This window comes from Cryptomeria japonica, chromosome 5 (assembly GCF_030272615.1).
Source record: "Cryptomeria japonica chromosome 5, Sugi_1.0, whole genome shotgun sequence".
NCBI classification, from domain to species: Eukaryota; Viridiplantae; Streptophyta; class Pinopsida; order Cupressales; family Cupressaceae; genus Cryptomeria; species Cryptomeria japonica.
This window is the reverse complement of record NC_081409.1, coordinates 152,827,128-152,847,957: the sequence shown is the minus strand read 5'-3', so window position 1 is coordinate 152,847,957 and position 20,830 is coordinate 152,827,128.

Here is a 20,830-nt window from a genome sequence, read left to right as displayed (position 1 = left end):
TGTTATCTTCACTTGTTCTCTCAAATCCAATCTTCACAAGATGGGAATGCAGGCGTTCATACCATGCTCTAGGTGCTTGCTTTAGCCCATATAAGGGTTTATGTAGCCTACATACCATGTCATTGTCTTCAGATAGGGAAAACCCATCTAGTTGCTCTATATACACCTCCTCTACAAGTACACCATTTAGGAATGCAGATTTAACATTCATTTGATATACTTTGAAGCCTTTAAAAGTTGCATATGCAAGAAGCATACGAACTCCTTCCAATCTGGCTATAGGAGCAAAGGTTTCTCCATAGTCTTCTCCTTCTTCTTGAGCATATCCTTTGCATACCAATCTGGATTTGTTTCTAATCACTGTGCCATCCTCATTTATCTTATTTTTGAAGACCCATTTGGTACCAATGACATTTTTATGCTCCGGTCTGGGTACCAAAGACCATGTACCATTTTTCTCTATATGGTCAAGTTCCTCTTCCATTGCCTTGATCCAGTCTTCATCTTTATGTGCCTCTTTAAATGATTTAGGCTCAAATTCAGAGATCATACATGAGTTTTCTCTAACCTTTCTTCTTGTAAGGATTCTGCATCCTTATCTCCTATGATCTAATTAGGATCATGATTCAGCTTGACATATCAAGGAATGGTCTTGATGGATTCCTCTTGTTTTTCTTCTTCATCCTCATCTCCATCAGTATCAGCATCTACATTTGCTAGTGTAGGAACACTGTTACTGGTACTCGGTTGATTGACAATCGGTTCCCAGAAGGTTGCAACCAGTTCATTTACCACTTGCTCACTGCTAGTTTCCTCAGTTTTCTCAGAGTTTTCATCAACTCTTATATTGATGCTTTCCATAATTCTCTGAGTCTTATTGTTGAAACACTTGAAAGATTTTCTCTTGGTGGAATAACCAAGGAATATTCCCTCATCACATTTCGCATCAAATTTTCTCTGGTGTTCCCTCCTCTTGATGTAACATTTTCTACCAAACACTTTAAAGTAGCTAACCATAGGTGTCTTACCGGTCCAATACTCATAAGGATTTTTATCATTACCTTTCTTGATGAGTACCCGGTTCAATGTGTAGACTCAGTGCTCACCGCTTCTCTCCAAAAGGTGTGAGCTACCTTTCCTTGAATCAACATGGTTCTAGTTGCTTCAACCACAGTCTGGTTATTCCTTTCTACTAGGCCATTCCGCTATGGAGTCTAGGGGGCAAACAATTGCCTCTTGATGCCATGTTCTTCACAGTACTTGTTGAATTCACCAGAAGTGAATTCCCCTCCTTGATCAGTTCTCAGGCACTTGATCCTTTTACCGCTTTCCTTGTCCACTAAAGCTCTAAAAGATTTGAACTTTACAAAGGCTTCAGACTTGTCTTTCAAGAATGTGACCCATGTCATTCTTGAGAAGTTATCAGTGAGAATCATGAAGTATCTATCACCCTGCACACTTCTAGTTTTCATAAGACCACACAAATCAATATGCACAAGATCAAGCAAGTTGTTAGTAGTGAAATATTTACCTTTAAAGGTTGAGGAAGACATTTTCCCCAATTGACACTCTCTACACAAGGTATTATCCAGTTTTCTTAGCACCGACAACCCTCTAACTGCCTTGATCTTACTAGCTTTCACAATGTTATCAAAGTTTACATGGCAGAGTCTCCTATGCCATATCCAACTATCATTAAATTTTGCCATAAGACATGTACTTATATTTGCATTCAGATGAAATAGGTTACCTTTGGTCTACAAGCCGGTGGCCACCAGTTCACCATTCTTTCCTTTGATTCTGCAAATTCTATTCTTGAATTTCAGAGTGAGGCCACTGTCATTTAGCTAGGAAACACTCAGAAGGTTGTGTCTAAGACCATCAACCCAATACACATTGTTAGCACTACTCTTTCCATTCAGAGAGATGGACCCTCTGCCTTTGACCATGCATGATGCATCATTGCCAAAGTGAACCACACCACCATCATTCTCCTCCAAGGATAGAAACTTTCTCCGGTCACTAGTCATCTAGTGAGAACAGCCACTGTCAATGATCCACTCATTGGAATTATCAAATCAGGAGACAAGAGCCTTCTTATCTGACACATCTTCCTTGACAGCAACAAACACAATATCGTCATTTTCTTCATTCTCCGATTCTTCATTTATGACACCTTCATCAACTGCCACAAAATAGTTTCTTCGATTTCCTCCTTTGAATTTCTTGAACCTTTCCGGTTTGTCCTTATTGTTGCCATTAGGACAGTTTATAGCAATATGTCCTATCCGGTTGCAAGAAAAACATTTCAAAGGTAGCTTACCTTTCTATTTGCTGGTTCCTTTAGGAAGTTTCCTGGCAAGGAGAACTTTAAATGCCATCAAAATCTCCTCATCATCCATTTCTCTACTCTGTCTTGGTTCACCACTAGTGCTAGCTTCTTTTCCTTTTCTGGATGGTATAGCAGAAGCTTTAAATGCTGATTCAGTCTTTTGAACACTGCCATCAAAACTATTTAGCTCATAGGCTATCAACTTTGCTATAATGGAGTCTAAGGATACCTTAGTCTTGTCTATTGATCTCAGCTCCTAAATAGTAGCAACCCTTATTGCATAGACCAGCAATAGGGATCTCAGGACTTTGCTTACCACAGTGGCATCTTCTATTTTACCACTTGCACTCTTGATATCTCCAACAATGGTTTTGATCCTTATTCCATACTATTGGATGGTCTCACCTTCAACGATTTGCATATCTTCAAAATTCCCTCTAAGGCTTTCTTCCTTAGCCTGTTTTACATGCTCATCACTGCCATAGATATTTTCAAGAGTATCCCATACCTCTTTGGGATTTACCTTATCCTGAACATCAATAAACTCAATGTTAGATAAACTACTGATTAGGGCTTCCATGACTTGCCCATTCTCCTACATCTCTCTCTTTTGGTCATCGGTAAGGGTGCTGGTAGGAACAACATAGACAGTCTCAACATAGCTCCAGTGTTGAGCACCCATGCTTCTGATGAATATCTTCATTATGTCTTTCCATATACTAAAATTTTCTCTGTTAAAATTTGGACCTTCCCTCTTCATCATTAGACTGGGATGTTTACCTCAAGCGGTTAAACTTATAGCATAGAGGACCTGGAGAACGCTCTGATATCAATTGATAACTTAATGATGAGCAAATAGTACCAAACTGGTACTGAGAGGTGGGGGTGAATCAGTACAGACAAAAGTACAGTCCAAAACTGGTTTGACAATAGACACTTCAAATGACTGGCAGACAGTGACACCGATTTGAAACAGAGTGCAACCGATAAAGATAAGAATGTCTGAGACAAGCATTAACCGGTTACTCACTTAGATTTTCACTAAACTCAAGACTACACTACCGTTTCACCCTTATGCATAAATAGGTAATCTATCACTAGATCATAATAATAGCTAGTTCAACATGTTTTATTGATAGGCATAAAACACAAAACCATCATATGCTTGACAGACAATAGCAAAGCATCACAAGATAAAAGCATAACATATGACACACATATTTTTCATGTGGAAACCCAACTGGGAAAACCATGGTGGGGATGAATACCCATAAGCTATTTTTGAACTCTTTAGAAGTCCGCTCTGTTAGGAGCTTTGTCTAGTTAGAGACATTACAAAAGGTTCTGCTAGGAACCGATCCTGTTAGAGATCACCTGGTTAAGGGATGGCTACAATACCCGGTTAAGGGTTAAACCCTGTTAAAGGTTACCTTGTTAGAGGATTTCAAGAACTCAATAGCTAAAGGATTCCAAACTTAGTAGCTTTAAGTTACCCTGTTAAAGGATTTTTAGCAAGCCGGTTAAGGCTACCTTGTTATGGGATTTCCCAACTGTTGAGGTGGTTAGAGATCAACAGGTATTACAATGTGTAACTAGGAAAATGGAATGCATCAAAGCAATAAATATTAGCTAACCACAAAGCTAAATTGCAATGAAATAAAATCCTATTACAATCAATAGAAGAATTGAAAATAAGACATTCAAAATAAATGAAAAATCATCACCAATGTCTCTTTCAATTGACCTCCATTGTCCTTATTTCTCCTTCAAATTATCTTGTTTGTGGATCTCACCTACAAGTGCAAGAAAAAAGTATGAAAGCAAGCAAGATGACAAGATGAAAATTGTAGCAAAAGGATACTAGAAGCGTGGTTAATTGATTGAAAATGTGATTGATTCCTCCTTTCATTGAAGAAAATCATCCAATTTATAGACAAATTGGAGAGAGGACAAGATTAGCATGAAGAGATTTGAAAGGAAATTCAAATCAAGAATGGCAAAATTATGACAAATGACAATTTTCTATGCAAGGAGTATGACAAATTATGACAAATTATGACAAGTGGAAGCATAAACATAGGAGAAAATAAGGGAATGAAATTAGGGGAAATGTTAGAAAAATTAAAGAAAATAGGAGAAATAGAAATTAGGAACTAGGAGAAATTAGCAAATTAGAAAATTGAGGAAAAAGATGAAATAGAAATTAGGTGAATTAATTAATAGGTTTTCATCCATTAATTAATTCATGAAAGAGACCTAGGACTAAATAAATAGATTTATTTAACCCACAAAGAAGAAGAAAAGGATTAAATGAACAAATCATAAAACCCTAGAAATAAGAGGACAAGGAATTAGGTCAAGACAACAAGAAATTAATGTAGGTTCGATCATGATTTTGATTGGCAAAGGACCAATGTTGATAAATGATTGAGATTGGTTGACAAAAATCAATGACAAATTGACCAAGATTGACAAGGAGATCAAATTGATAGGCACCAATTGATGAGGAACAATGACTAATCGATCCAAATTGACATGATTGAAAAGGACAAGGATCAATGACGAATCGATCGCAAAATGACAAGATTGACAAGAGGACAAAACCCTAATTCTATCATCGATTAGGATTGATGATGTCCAAAATGATGATAAATGAGCACGCACCATGATGCGACAAGATAAGATTGACCAAAATCATGACTGAAGATTGCTATTGACAAGACCTAATTCAAAAGCAAGAAAAATGAGGAATGCAGAAGGACTCAATACTCGCAAATGATAAAGACCAAGTGCGCAACATAGAAGAAATGTTAATGCAATGCAAGAACCCTAAAATAAGGCAATGCGCAAATGTTAAAGTATGACTCCACAAGCGTTGACCATTTTTAGATGTCTACATTTTGCCCCTCTTTGAGACAATGCGATTTTAAGCTTTGTTTCAAAGAACAATAATGAAAATGCCCCAGACAATAAAAATGACATATGCATGCCCCCTTGAGGAATTGGCTGGAAAAATCCAGAAAAGAGGCCAAGTGATCGATAAGAATGATAGAAAATGATAGGTTTGAACGGACTGCCAAGATTGACGGAAGAAATGTTAGTAAGCAGAAATTAGACAGAGGACAGTTAGAGATGAAGGAAAACTTGCTTTCACAAATGCACATAAGTAGGCGAGAACCTTTATTTAATGTAGCATAGTGGATGCAGAGCATCATGGCATTGAAGGCCAAAGCTGGAATGCAACCCCTTTTGCAAAAGATAGACACATCGCACACAAGGAATGAGTGAAGCATCCTAGGGTGCATACATCAAGGGTCAAGGTATGTGCGACATTCACAAAGTGAACGTACTTATCATAGACACCCAATGATATAGTTGCCCCAGTTTGTGACAAACATTCCACAAACAACAAACACAACAAAAAAAGGAAAGGGACCATGAACCATCCCGGTCACTCTAAATCACTCAGTGACATTATCGAGCAACATAGGAACATGATTGAAGCCAAAGATAAATTAGTAAAAAGATAAGATGCACAAATTCAACCAAGTCAAACAAATAGTCTGATCGTCATTGTCAAAAGTGGAAAACAAGAATGATCATGTTGTCTAGTTTCAGGGAATGTGGTACCCTGTCGAAGATGGGACACAGTCTAGTTTCGAGTATACCACACCTTGTATAAGACCCATGATAATGTTGACAAGGACCAATGGTAATATTGATGCTATTTTGATTGATGTGACAACTGTGATCAGGTTGAATGCTTGCTTGGTCAAACAGTTCATCTATTAATGCGTGATTTCATTAAAGCACAATGTTTGATTGATTGTCGTTGGATGTATGCTCGACGATCTGTCTATGCACAAAGGGGACCATTTATTGACAAAATGCAAAATGCAAAAGAAATTGTTTTTAGATTTTGATGTTTTGAAATTTTGTAGGAATTTCGAGTTTTTAAAATTTTTTTGTTCATTTTTCAGGACTTTATTTGACATTTTAGGGATTTTTTCAGGACATTATTTGATTTTTAGGGATTTTTTCAGGACATTATATGGTTTTTTTGGGATTTTTTCAGGACATTATTTGATTTTTAGGGATTTTTTCAAGACATTATATGATTTTTAGGGATTTTTTCTTCAGGACATTTTTCAATTTTTATGATTTTACCCCCAGTGTCTAGCAAGGAAAGGAATATGACAGGTGAATAAATAGGCTTTCTAAAATGATGGTGGATAGAGGGAAGACAAAGGCCTTTTATTATGGAGACAATACAGATGCAATTTTCAAGGGTTATGGCATGATGGGACAAGAGATTGGATATGACAATGTAATGCAGTGACATGGCATGAGGGACATGTCAAGAGGTTTTTGAAACCATGTTTAGATTTTGAATCCTTATGTCAGATCAAGATCAAGGAATGAAAAAGAGTGTATGGATAGTGATAAGATATGGATAGGATAAGCAAGACCAAGAATGGATAAGGGACATGGATTGAAGGTCAAGGTAGGCTAAGGGATAGTGGCAGAAAGTTGCAATAAGCTAAGGAATATGGATGAAAGGTTATAATAAGAAAATGGATAAAGACCAAAAGCTATGATGGACTAAAAGCTGCAAACAAGATACATGATGCTCATGAAGATCCTTAGCCTTGTCAAGAACAAAGGCAGAAAGGGAAACTAGACATCAGGGACAATAGGATATGAAGGGTAATGACAGGGGTTCGATAGGATAATGGAATAATGAAGGACAAAAGGATATGATAGGATAAAGCCTATCCCCAAGTACAATATGCAAGAAGTTCATAGATTACACATGATGCCTGTTTGCCAGGTTTTCATCACGGTACTTGCCCAAGGCGCCTGTTTGCTAGGTTTTCACTAGTGGACGAATTATTTTTTGCATTACGTTTTTTTTCTTTTCTTTTTTTCACTTTTTTTTTGTATTTTGACTTTTTCAATAGAAGATGGACACATGATAGGGGATGGAAGAAGGACTTAAACATCTTTTTGTTTGGATAGTAGCCTTGAAAAAAATGGACCATGACCTTTAAAAGTATGCTCAAAGACGTTGGTACAATAAGGACATGGAAAAAGAGATGAAACTAAGACAAGGATTTATGCAAAGGATTGGACCAAAGGGATGGAAGGATGGATAATATGCATTGGATAATGAATAGGGTACTGGAAGAATTGGGCTTGAGTGGATGGAAATGAAGGCAAGATCAACATTGGAACACACCTTGACGGGTGGTGGATTGATGGAGGAAAAATGGATCTCAAATTGTGAGATTTGGATGGAGGAATAGCTTGGGATTTTGGGACATAAGGGCCCAAAATGGATGAAGAAGGTGATGGAGGAACAAATTTGAGAGGGTTGGATGGAGGAATAGCAACTTTGGATGCCAAGTTGGATGTTTCTTTAGGATTTTGTGCTTCAAGGAGCCGCTTAGGGATCCACATGGTTTTTGATTTTTCATGCTTTTGTGGTTCCTTGGAGTGCATTGCTTGCATAAGGGATTTAGGAACCCATATATATTTTGACTTTGCTTTATTTTGCTCAGTGGGCCTTTGTGGCCTTTGGATATTTCTTTTTCTTTATAGATCATATTGTTATTTATTTTGACATGTCAATTATATTGGACATGTTGATCCTTGAATACATGTGGATTTCTAGACTTATGACTTTTATACTTGGCATCCAAATTGCTTGGAGGGGGAAAGGAATGCATGGATGGATATGAATGAAATGGAGTTCTTTTGGATTGATGAAATTTACTCAAGGATGTGTGCCTTTGCTGACCTTGCATAAAGGATGAAGGGATATAAGGACCTAAGATGGATGGAAAGTATGATGGGGAAGGTGTATGTTTTGATTTTGATGGAGGGATACCAACATCTTGAGAGTGAGTTGTGTAGACATGACCCTTAAGATCTTCTTTGATATGGAGGGGTTCTTTCTCATGAAGGTCTACTCCTTTGCCTTTATGAATATCTTGACTTGTAGGATACTCTTTTCTTTGGGAAGAAGACGTGAGTCCATTATGAGGTGGATATGATATGAGAGAAATAATGAGATCTTGAAGTGGATCGGATTGCACCAAAGTGGAAGAACCCATTATGCATGTCAAGGGTTCATGAACATCTTGCACTGACACGTTAGAATCATGAAGGGGATTAGAATCATGAGGGGGACTAGGATTGTGTAGTGGACATGGTTTAATGATAGGATCTTCAAGAGATGGAATGGGAGAAATAATGGGATCATCAAAAGAAATGAGATCTTGGAGTGTATATGGAGGATTAAGACAAGGAGATGGAGGAACAAAAAGATCTTATGGAGGATTTAAAGGAATAATTTGATCTTGACAAGGAGGAAGATCATTGGAATCCTCTTTAAAGGTGCTTTGCTCTTGACTTTTAATGGGATCATCGGAAAGGATGGAAGGGATATCTTGATCTTTCTTAGGAAGTGGAATGTCAATGGGATTTGAAAGGACATTGTGTTCTTGGATAGAATTGATAGGAATAAGTGAATCATCATGAGTGTCTAAGAAAATGGGATCTTGGTCAACAATTGGATGGGATGATAAGGTTTCAAGATCTTGATCTTCATCTATTTCAAGACACGTTTCTTCATGCTCTAAATTATCCTCTTGACATGGGGTTGGACTTTGGATATGCATGGGGGATTTTGGCAAGGGATTAATGCTTGAACATGAGGAAGAGGGACTTCAAATGGGGTCCTCTAAAGTAGGTAATGGCAATAAAGTGTATGGTGGCATTGGGTCTTGTATTTCTGAAACATGACAAGGATGTGTATCATGAATTGGATTATTTTGGCAATCAAATATGGATATCCCTTGGATAATTTCATTCTTGGGTGTATTGTTTGATGAGGACAATATGGAAGGTTCTTGGGAAACTTCTAAAGGTGTAGGGATAGATGCCACTGGAGAATCAATTTGTTTGCAGGGGGATGAGGCATTGCTAGACATAAGTGTATTATCTTGATCTTCCTCAAAGAACTCACTTGGTAATTTTCTTAAGATCCTTGCAATAAAGCCACCTTTCTTTCGAGGTTTTGACATAGTTGTATCTGGAATTTGAACTTGTTTGGAAAGGAATTGGTTCTGGTCTAATGTCATGTTTTGATATTGGTCTTGGTTCAATTGTTCTGACATGTTTGAAACTTGGGTTGGTGTGTGTTGCAACCTTTGTTTCTGAATGTTTGGTTGTAGTTGTTGACATTGATATTCCACCATTGGTTGAACTATTTGTGGATATTGTATAGTTGGTTGGACATATTGTTGAAATTGGACCATTGGTTGTGTTGGTTGTATATGTTGGACCATTGGTTGTGTCTATTGGAAATTTTGTTGATTCAAGATTTGATTGAATGAAATTTGACCAAATGAATTTTGATTTGGGATTTGATTGAAATTTGTGCTTGTTTTTTGAAATTGTTTCATCATCTCTATTTTAGAGATGAGAGCTGGTATGTCTGATCGTTCGATAAGAGCTTTTACATCAATTGACTCAAATTTTGGGTTTGGACCTTGAAATTTTTAAAATGTTTTGGACATTTGGGATCTAATCTTCTCACTATTTTTCACTTTTTGTTCCAAGATCTCTTTTTCTCGAACTAGTTTTTCCTCTAGTTTTTGTATTTGGAGCCCTGTTTCATCAAAAAAAGTTTGACCGATATTGCCTTGTTGTTGGGTTGGATATAATTGTGATTGCCTTGGATCAAAATTTGATTGCATTGTCGGTTGATATGTCAAACTTTGTTGCATCATTGGTGCTTGGAACCTTGTTTCAATAGACATGTCACTATGCAATTTTTTTGGGATTTTTGATTTTAAAAGGATGATGTATGATATGCAACTAAATGCAACCTAAATAGATGAAAATTCAATCTATGGAAAGAATGCAACCTATGTTTTTGTTGTTTTTCAAGATTTGGACAAACTTTTTGGAATGCAAACCTAAAGATTCAACCTTGGGAAGTTGAAATGAAGCAAGGACCTTAAAGGACAAAGGGCCAAATGACAATAGGACAAATTGACAATGTCTCACCTATATGCTTGGATACTAAGCTAGGTTTGACAAAAATGATATTAATGAAAGGACAAATTTTAGACAAGGTCAAGACTCCCTAACAACAACTTAGGGTATCATCCAAAGTTTTGATTTTTCAAGCTTGACAAACCAAATTTTTGAGACTAAATGCAAGAAGGCAATGATTATAACAATGACTTAGGCTATGACATCAAAATGATCTAAGGATATGATAAGACAAGATGAAGCCAAGACAAGATGACAATACAATGATAAGGATATGCGAAGACCAATGACTTGGAATATGCAAAATGCAACCTAGGCAAGACCTAATTTTAGCATGATAAGGATAATGCACGAATGTCACCTAAATGGAAATTTATCTTGGATATGACAATGAAATGCAAACTTAGGGAAATAATTTTGAACCTAAGTGCAAAATGAGGATGCTTGCAATGAAAAGGACTAAAATGAAGGGAGATGACAATATGTCCTAGGACCTAAGTTGGACTATGCAAAACCTAGCCTAAAGTGACATGAATTTTGAAACAAAGACATTCAATGTTTTGACAAGCCATGTTCAAATGTTGGATGAATACTTGGACAAATTTGTACTTTTGTTTGGATTTTGTTTTGAATTGAAGGTTGTTGATTTTGAAAACCCAAGTTGATTATGAGTACTTTTGAAAGTTTGTTTTTGATTTAACTTTTGACAATGATGGAAGACAAAATGTTTGTTTGACTTTGACTCAAGACAATCAAGCACATTCACAACAAATCCTATGGATGGCAAGGACAATATCTGTTGAATCCTCTAACCATAAAATACAACACTCAGTCGGATAGCTAGACACTTGATAGCACTAGCTCCCCCTTACAGTGCACTCACTTCTCGGGCATACCAAGCTTCGAGTTCAAGAGGCATCACTTCCTAAGAACTTTCTATCTCTAACTAAGGAGTACATGAGAGGTGTCTTCGACATGCACATATCACAACACCCGAGCCAACAGATAGAAGGATTTTGGCATCTAAGAACAAGAGATTCTAGTAAGGGAATCCGTTCGGGTGGGTATTGATCTAGCGAATAAATCGTCGCAATACTATTCCAGCACCCATTGTCTACAACTTTTGTTGCATCCATATTTATTTAGAGTGGTTCGGAAGAGCTTGGCTTTATCCCATCACCACTTTGGGTCGTTCCCTCTCACCAATGACTATGCAAAGTGCTAGGCAAATTGGGAGGCAGGCCCAGTTCTAAGGGTTAAAACATGCAATCAAAATTTAAAAAAAAAGACATGATAAGCATTGATTTTTTTTTACCTTTAGAAAATCAAATGAGTTTATTGATTCATTTGCATCCTAATTAAGACTAGATGAGATTAATTCCACATTAATTTGAAAAGATTTGATCAATTTAAGCCATGATTAAATGCAATTTGTTGTTTATTTTAAACCCTTTGCATGCATGAAATATGGAATTTGTTGTTGTTCTTTGATCCAAATCTTAATTAAAACTATGTGAGAATTGTAGGATTCATTCAAACCTCCTAATTAGGCTATGTGAAGATTTGTTGTTCATCAAATCCCTCTAATTAAACTATGTGAAGATTTTTTGTTCATTGCATGTTAAGAAATCCTACATAAATCATTGTTTAGACTCCATAAAACCCACATGCAATAATAGATCATGTCATAAAACCTGCATGCAACAACATATTAGTGCAAAAAACTTGAATGCAACAATGGATCAGTCCAAAAAGCCTGCATGCAACAATGGATTAACACCCAAAACCTACATGCAAAAACAAATCCACACATAAAACCTGCATGCAAATAGCAAATAATTCATGTCGGGTTCACCAGAAAATGTAACTAGGAAAATGGAATGCATCAAAGCAATAAATATTAGCTAACCACAAAGCTAAATTGCAATGAAATAAAATCCTATTACAATCAATAGAAGAATTGAAAATAAGACATTCAAAATAAATGAAAAATCATCACCAATGTCTCTTTCAATTGACCTCCATTGTCCTTCTTTCTCCTTCAAATTATCTTGTTTGTGGATCTCACCTACAAGTGCAAGAGCAAAGTATGAAAGCAAGCAAGATGACAAGATGAAAATTGCAGCATAAGGATACTAGAAGCGTGGTTGATTGATTGAAAATGTGATTGATTCCTCCTTTCATTGAAGAAAATCATCCAATTTATAGACAAATTGGAGAGAGGACAAGATTAGCATGAAGAGATTTGAAAGGAAATTCAAATCAAGAATGGCAAAATTATGACAAACGACAATTTTCTATGCAAGGAGTATGACAAATTATGACAAGTGGAAGCATAAACATAGGAGAAAATAAGGGAATGAAATTAGGGGAAATATTAGAAAAATTAAAGAAAATAGGAGAAATAGAAATTAGGAATTAGGAGAAATTAGCAAATTAGAAAATTGAGGAAAAAGATGAAATAGAAATTAGGTGAATTAATTAATAGGTTTTCATCCATTAATTAATTCATGAAAGAGACCTAGGGCTAAACACACTAAAGTTGATGCATTCATAGATAGTGGATCCCAAACTAACTTAATCTCAGAAGATGTTGTAAGGAATTTGGGATTGAAAACTACTCCACATAAGAGACCTTATCCACTAGGTTGGGTTTGCAAAAATAGTAAATTGCAAGTAACAATGCAATGTACATTAAGGTTCACAATCTCAAGTAAGTATGTTGATAAGGTACAGTTTGATGTGGTTCCACTAGATGTTTGCGGAATAGTGTTGGGTAGCCCTTATTTGTATGATCAGAAGGCTATTTTCTACAAGGAATTTAGTCTGTATCATTTGTTTAAAGATGGCATCAGGTATATTGTACACTCTCACAAGGTTAAGACTAATGAGTCTTTTACAAACATAGGGCAGTTGAAGAGGGTGATTAATGCAAGTAAAGATTTGTCTCTTATGTCTATTAGGTCAGGTGATCCTAGGCATGAACTTGAAGCAATCAAGGTTAATCAAGCTCAGATGTCACAAAGTATGCCAATGGTACAACATGAGGAGACAACAAATGAAAGCATTGATGATCCAAGTCCTCAGCTTATGGTTGGGAGTTTGGAGGTTCCCTTGGTAAAAAATGTTCCTATTATAAAAGGCAAACATGTTGTTGATTCATTCACTTTTGTATCTGCATTGTTATTCATCTTTATATTAATCAATAGTTATTGGTTAGTAGTTGGAGCAACTGATGTAGATGCTTATGGAAGTGATACAATGATGTACATGTTCAACAATATTGTTGTAGTCTTGATTGTGGTGATGAGCCAAGTATATAGATGGATAGATGATACAAGACAAGTGGGGAGGCCATGCCCTCACTTAATTTCTAAATAAATGCAACTTTTGGAGGTCCAAAAGTTTTCTAGTGGGGAGGGTTGATCTGGTGGATAAGTTTTCCACCAAAAATGGTTAATGATTCAACAGATATAGAAGTGATTATTTAGTTAAGTTTACCAAAATTGGGGTTGCGAGATTCAAACCCCCCAATCTCTCACCTCTAACTTTTCCTCTCAACCACTACACCATGTGATTCCCCCTATTATTCACCATAAAGCAAACAAGATAAATTGACCCGATAAGAAGGAATGGGGGCTAAAATTATGTAAGCCAATTAAACTTAATAAGCCCCATTTTATAAGGTATTTTTAAAGATATACTTTTAAATCTGGGAGATATTGGAGATCAGGAGATTTATTGTTGTAAATGGGAGATATGGGGAATATGTTTGTTAACCCAATTTTAGCATGTAAAATTGTATAAAATGGGGGTAAGTTGTGAGATAGAGGTAGTAGTGAATTGTGAGGAAATTGGGAGAGAGTTGAAGATTGGAGATTCGGTGAGAAAATTTCTTTTGGGTGTTTGATAGTGAATGGTTCATCTTTGTGCATTGGGAGATTGAATTCAAGCTTGTTGTACGTGGGAGAAGGACTTTGTAATTCATTATTGTCCAAGGAGACATAAGGAGTCTTTGTAACCATTGAGGTGCTTTGTAACCATTTTTTGGAGTTGAATCAAGGATTGGCCACTCCATTGGAGGGACCCAGAGACATAGCCAATTGGTGAACTCTATTATCAACTTGTGTTTTGTCTTCTCTCTTCTTTCCCTCTTCTATTCAATCTATCGTTATTTGATTATTATGTTTTTTTGTAATTTTAAGACCTTCATTTAATCATTGCAAAAGTTAACATTTCACATGCAATAGTCATAGATCCTAACATCAGATTAGGGGTGAATTAGTATAGACAAAAAAAACTTTCCTTAACAACATAAACAACAAATACTACACTAACCGGTAAACAACATCACCAATCTAAATCAAGGCAATACCAGTTAAATGTAGTGACTGTGAAAGTCATAAACCGGTAACACTTAGATCTTCACAAAACCTAATATCTCATTTCCACTTCACCCATATGCTTAAACAATTAATACATCATAAATATAATGACCACTTAATCAACATGCATCATCGCTTAACAGAAAACACTAAAACATCTCATGAAAAAGTGTCACACATGACACACTTATTTTTCACATGGAAACCCACAAGTTGTTCTTGAACTCTTTTGAAGTCCACTCTGTTGGGAGCCTAGTCTAGTTAGGGACTTTACAACAAGTTCTGCTAGGAACTGATCCTGCTAGGGATCACCCAGTTTAGGGATGGCTAAAAGCCCGGTTAAAGGTTAAAACCTTGTTAAAGGTTACCTCGCAAGAGGATTTGAAGAACTCAATGATTTTGAGTCACCTTGTTAAAGGATTTACAAAAATCCTGTTAAAGCTACCTGGTAAAGGGATTTTCCAACTGCTGAAATGGTTAGAAATCAATAGGTAATACACTGATCTGGTAACAACATGTAATGCCAAGGCAGATCCACTTCAGTTCCTTTACTACTGAAATCACACTCTGCAAATCTCTACTCACTGCTCTGATCCGGCAAGAATCAAGTATCTCTTCACTTGGATACACACATAACATTTGCCAACAACTTCACAATACAAATCATCATCGACCTTATAGACAATAATTAGGTCAGTAGCCAAAACCTAAAACCCTAAGCATATAGGTTATCAATGTAGTCGGTCCAATCTTGACTGTTTAATCACATTGCATAGAGTAAAACAATCTTGAACAAATCTCAAGATGTTCTCCATCATTCATTCTTCACTGCTTCTAAAAGTTGATAACCCATCATGCACTCTCCACCATTTACTAGGATTTTGCAAATTCTCGAGGTGGATAGAATCAATCTTCTTCATGCAAGATCCTCAAGAAGATTCTTCATGCGCACAAGGCTAACGTGGCAACATGATCTCATCTTCATTTCAATGCTCACTCATCATAGGATGTCATTGGTTGAATCACACAGACTTGGAATGTATCAACCAAAAACCCTAAAGCTGAGACTACCAACCGGTAGTCATACCCCAATACAATACCGGTTCACCTTTTTGCATATACCGGTTCATATCATCATACTAGTTCACTTTATACCATCATGTAGGTTCTTTTGCTAGCTTGCTTACTTAAATATATCATTTCATACTTTAGCATATTGACATCAATGACAACATACACCATCATGTCATCAAACTCTGCACATATGCCAACAATCTCCCCCTTTGGCATTGATGGCAATATACAAAGATATCTCTTCATCTTCACATCTTCTCCCCAATCTCTTCCATACTATATGTCTTCAATACTATAGATATCTTCTCTGCTTCACATCTTCTCTCACTTTGACAACAATGCCAAAGTGGAGGCATAAACATCCATGATCTACTATGTTGCTCCTGCTAAGGGGTAGCATCCTTCAACGCATCAATCTTGAAAAGATTTGACAATGTAATGCCTGATTGATGTGGAGCACATACCTTTAGTTCACCTCTTGAAGGGGAAGCACCCCTAATTCACCTCTTAAATAGGTAAATGTAGCCTTTGGTAGAGGCTTGGTGAAAATATCTACTAACTGCTCCTTACTGGAAACATGTTCCAAGACAACCTCTTTGTTCTAAAATTTCTCCCTCAAGAAATGATACTTAAGCTTGAAGTGCTTGGTTCTAGCATGCAATACCAGATTAATTGCACTAGTGTTATCACAAAATATACTCACTGGTTCAGATACAGGGACTTTGAAACCACTTAATACATGCTTCAACCAAATTGTCTGAGTACAGTTCATAAATGCTGCTACATATTCTGCTTCTGCTATAGACTGAGAGATACAACTCTTCTTTTTTCTCATCCATGAGACTAATCTACCACCAAGAAAGAATGCACCATCGGTTGTGCTCTTTCGGTCATCCACATTACCAGCCCAATCAGCATCTATAAACACTTTGAGATTGAAATCATTACTGTATGGATACCACAATCCATAATCTATAGCTCCCTTTAGATATCTAAGAATCCGCTTGACTTCTACCAAGTGGGATTCTCTTGGACTTTTTTGAAAACGTTCAACAATGCCCACTGCATGTGCAATGTCTGATCTATTATGTACTACATAGTGCAACTTACCAATCATTGACTGATATTCCTTCTCATTCACCAAAGCTGAGTCATCTTCTTTTGACAATTTACAACTGATCATCATAGGTGTACCAACCGATTTGTTGTCTTCCATGCCAAAGGTCTTCAACACCTCTTTGACATACTTGGACTGAGTAATAAAGATACCATCTTTCATTTGTTGAATCTGTAGTCCAATGAAGAACTTAATCTCTTCGATTAGTGACATCTCAAATTCACTCTTCATCTCATCTACAAACACATGGCTCATCTTGTCATTTCCACCAAAAATTATGTCATCAATAAACACTTCATAGATCAGAATCTAATCCCCTTCTGACTTCAGATAGATATTGCTATCTGTTAGGAATCCCACAAATACTAAGAGGGGGGGTGAATCAGTATCTAACTGGTAATTAGAATTTCTCAACTTAAAACATGCAGAACATATTATAACAGTGTACTGGTATGCAAGAAATAATGCAATAAACAGAATTAAAAACATCCACATGAAAAGAACACCATGACATAAGGATTTAATGAGGAAACCCGGTGTGGGAAAAACCTTGGTGGGATTTGTGACCCACAATATCCACTTACTGGCCAATAAGACAATATTACTTACAAAAGGGGCCTGCACATGCAGGAAGGCCAATTGCCTAGAGCTCACTGCTTAATGGGAAGTCTCACTGACTTGCAATGTGGATTATACAAATCCAATATCTTGTACTGCTTTACAATAGCATCTATAATGCTTGATCTAGTATTGGTTTCTGCTCTATTCTTTACATAAAACCTTTAACCTATATTTCGCATAATAGGTCTGCCTAATATCTTCTTTTTATTTGCTTCCATCACTTACAAAATGTCTACAATGATCTCTCTTATATATAAGAGTCATCTTACAACTTGCCAAGTCAGCTTACAAAGTTTTTACAATAATAAACAAAATATAATATAACAAAAATCCTGTCGGCCTCTGTGCCGGTATGCTTCCTTTCTCTGTACCGGTGCTGAAGGTCTGAGTGCTAGTGTATAGTGTGATCTGTTGATGTCGATGAACTATCTTGTTAGTGTAATGCCTTGCCAGTGTAATGTCTTGCCAGTGCCATATGATTGTAAGGTTGCCATCAATGACAAAACCTTCAATCACATACAATGTCTCATTGGAGTGTGCATATGCCAACAATCTCCCCCTTTGGCATTAATGGCAACACTCATGAGAAATTTCAAAAGTGTATCCAAAAAGGTGAAGTAAAAAATGTTACCAAAAATGTGTGCTCCCCCTGAGCATACGATTCCTATGATATTGAATTTTCTCATACCACTACTCCCCCTTTGGCATCAATGACAAAGGTTGTCAAGATGTCAGTAGAGTTTGTAGTTTAAAACTTGTAACTAGGTAGTTACAATTTGAAATAGATCCGCCAAAATAAAGTTTATACTCTCCATAAAAATTTTACTGTCTCTTATTGTTGTCTCTATTCTTTTAACTGTACCGGTGAGGTGCTGCATATGCTCTGCCGATGTTTTCTGTCCTTGTATCAGTGCCTCAGATATTTCTTTCCGCAATGATGCTAGATAGTCCAATCTTGGACTTAGTTTTAATCTCAAATTCTTTTCCTTATTCACTATTCTCTCCTTTTCTCTTTCTAATTTAAGTAACTCTTCAAAATTTGTTATCCTTTTCTCAAAAACTGATAATGTATTAGGTGAGTTAATAAAATTATCAACAAGTTTATTGATTTCATCCTGTACCTTGCTTATTTTCTTATCTATGTCTACTGTTAAAAATTTTGTCTTGCAAGTGTCTTTGTATAGAGTTTTGTATTCCTTTAATAAGTTGCATAGTTCTAGTAGAAGTGTGTCAAATTCCCTAGTACACTTCTTTATCTGATCTTCAAAGAATTTTTTCTTTTCAATTTCTACTTTAACTGGAGATCTCACTGCTTGTTGTTTCTGTCTTGTCCTCCTAGGTGAGGGTGTGGTTGCCGGTGAGGGATCTCTTTTCCTTACAACTCTTTTGAAAGTTGCAGACATGTCACTCTCCAAAGAAGTGCCTACCGGTGATAGATGAGTCTCACACTGTAGAGTTCCTAGCTCATCCTCAGTGATACCGGTTTGCTTTAACACATATTCTTTAATAGCCTTTGTCTATCTAGAGCCTCTTCTCACAACTACCTAAACCTTTTTCACTCTCTTCTTAGATTGTATTTGTTTTTCTATAGTCTCAGCACTACCAAATAATTCTTCCTTTGGTTCATTTGGTGCTTCCAAAAGTGCTTTAGCATAAGTCTCAATTATATGATCATCTGTCTCATAGCCCATCTTTGTTACCCAGATTGTTCTTGGGATGACTGCTTCCATCCAGATTTTATCCTTTTTTATTACAAAACATATTTCATCCTTATATTTGTCAACAATCTTTTGTGATAATCTGATTCTCTTCCTCATTTTGGTCTTAAGTGCTTGAAAGTAATCATGGATATTGTTTTCCTTATCTTCTCCCATATTGTTGAATAGTTCTATTAGCTATTTACCTACCGGTATATCAAATCCAAGTTCTTTGTAGCCTATACCAGGAACTTGTTTGGTTATATGTAGCATCCAACATACTAGCAGATTTTGAAACCTAAAAGTTCCTTTCTTATCCTTCTTGATCTTGCCTAGGTTGTCAATTAACTCATCCTTCAACCACTCACATATATCAATCTTTACATTATCTATGATCATGTCATAAGCACTCTTAATGCATAAACTTGAAACTGAATTGAGTCTATTTGCATGAGTTGCCTTATACCCTAATATCATGTTGATAAACCTTACATTGGTGTCGCTTACATCATTGACTCTTAAGGACCTTTTATCAGATGTAGCACCAGTTAGCTTAGTAACTAGGTCATTTGAGACCTTCTTGGTTTTGTCTAGCCTTTTACCGGTGGATGGTAACCCTGTGACAACTTTCACAACTTCCTTAGTGATTTTGTGAATTGCATCTAACCAGAAAAATTCACCATGTACCCTACTTAAGACTATCCTAATCACATCCTTGGGAAATTCAGGAATGCAGAGGATTTCAGTAAATCCTAGGGTTTCAATGATTTTATGTTCTAGTTTCACATTTTTGGAATTATCACATATGATAGATTTATACATATTTTGATCTCTTCATCTCCCAATTCCTCTATGTTGTAGTGAATGTAAATTCTGGGGTCTTCAGCATAAACAACTCCTTTTGGTATTTGTGAGAAAGCACCTATATTGTCATCTTTCTTTGCTACTTCGAGAACTAGTTGAAATATAGGCCTAGGGTGTTTTATGACCTCGACTACAGTAGGGTTTTATATATATTGAAGTGCAGAGGTGGATGCTATGATGATAAATACCTTTTTCTATCTTGGATGGATTGATTGCTTGAAGTGCTTCGCCTCTTTGCTTGAAATTCCTTACCTTTGCAAATTTTGCGCTCTACGAATGTTTGAAATCAAGGTGAAATGAAATGGAGCCAAAACCATAAATTTATAGTGTTTATTTTCCATCTACCATATTTAATGCATGCCCGTTAAGTATTCACTTAACATTGTCTATCGGTAATGAAGTAATTTCCGACTTCTCATCTCTAACTGAGGGAATAATAACACATGTGTCATTAGATTGCCAAACCCTGAAGGAAACTTTCTTCAATTTGATGAAGAACTTCCTGCTAGTGGAGCATCACTCTATCTTGTCGATGAAGCATCACTCTATCCTACCGGTGAAGAATCACTCTGTCCTGCCGGTGAAGCATTGATTGGTTCTACCAGTGGAGGAGTATTCCCAACATTTAGATCAGCTTTTCTAATCCATTGTTTTGAGAATTCTTGCTTAACCTCTT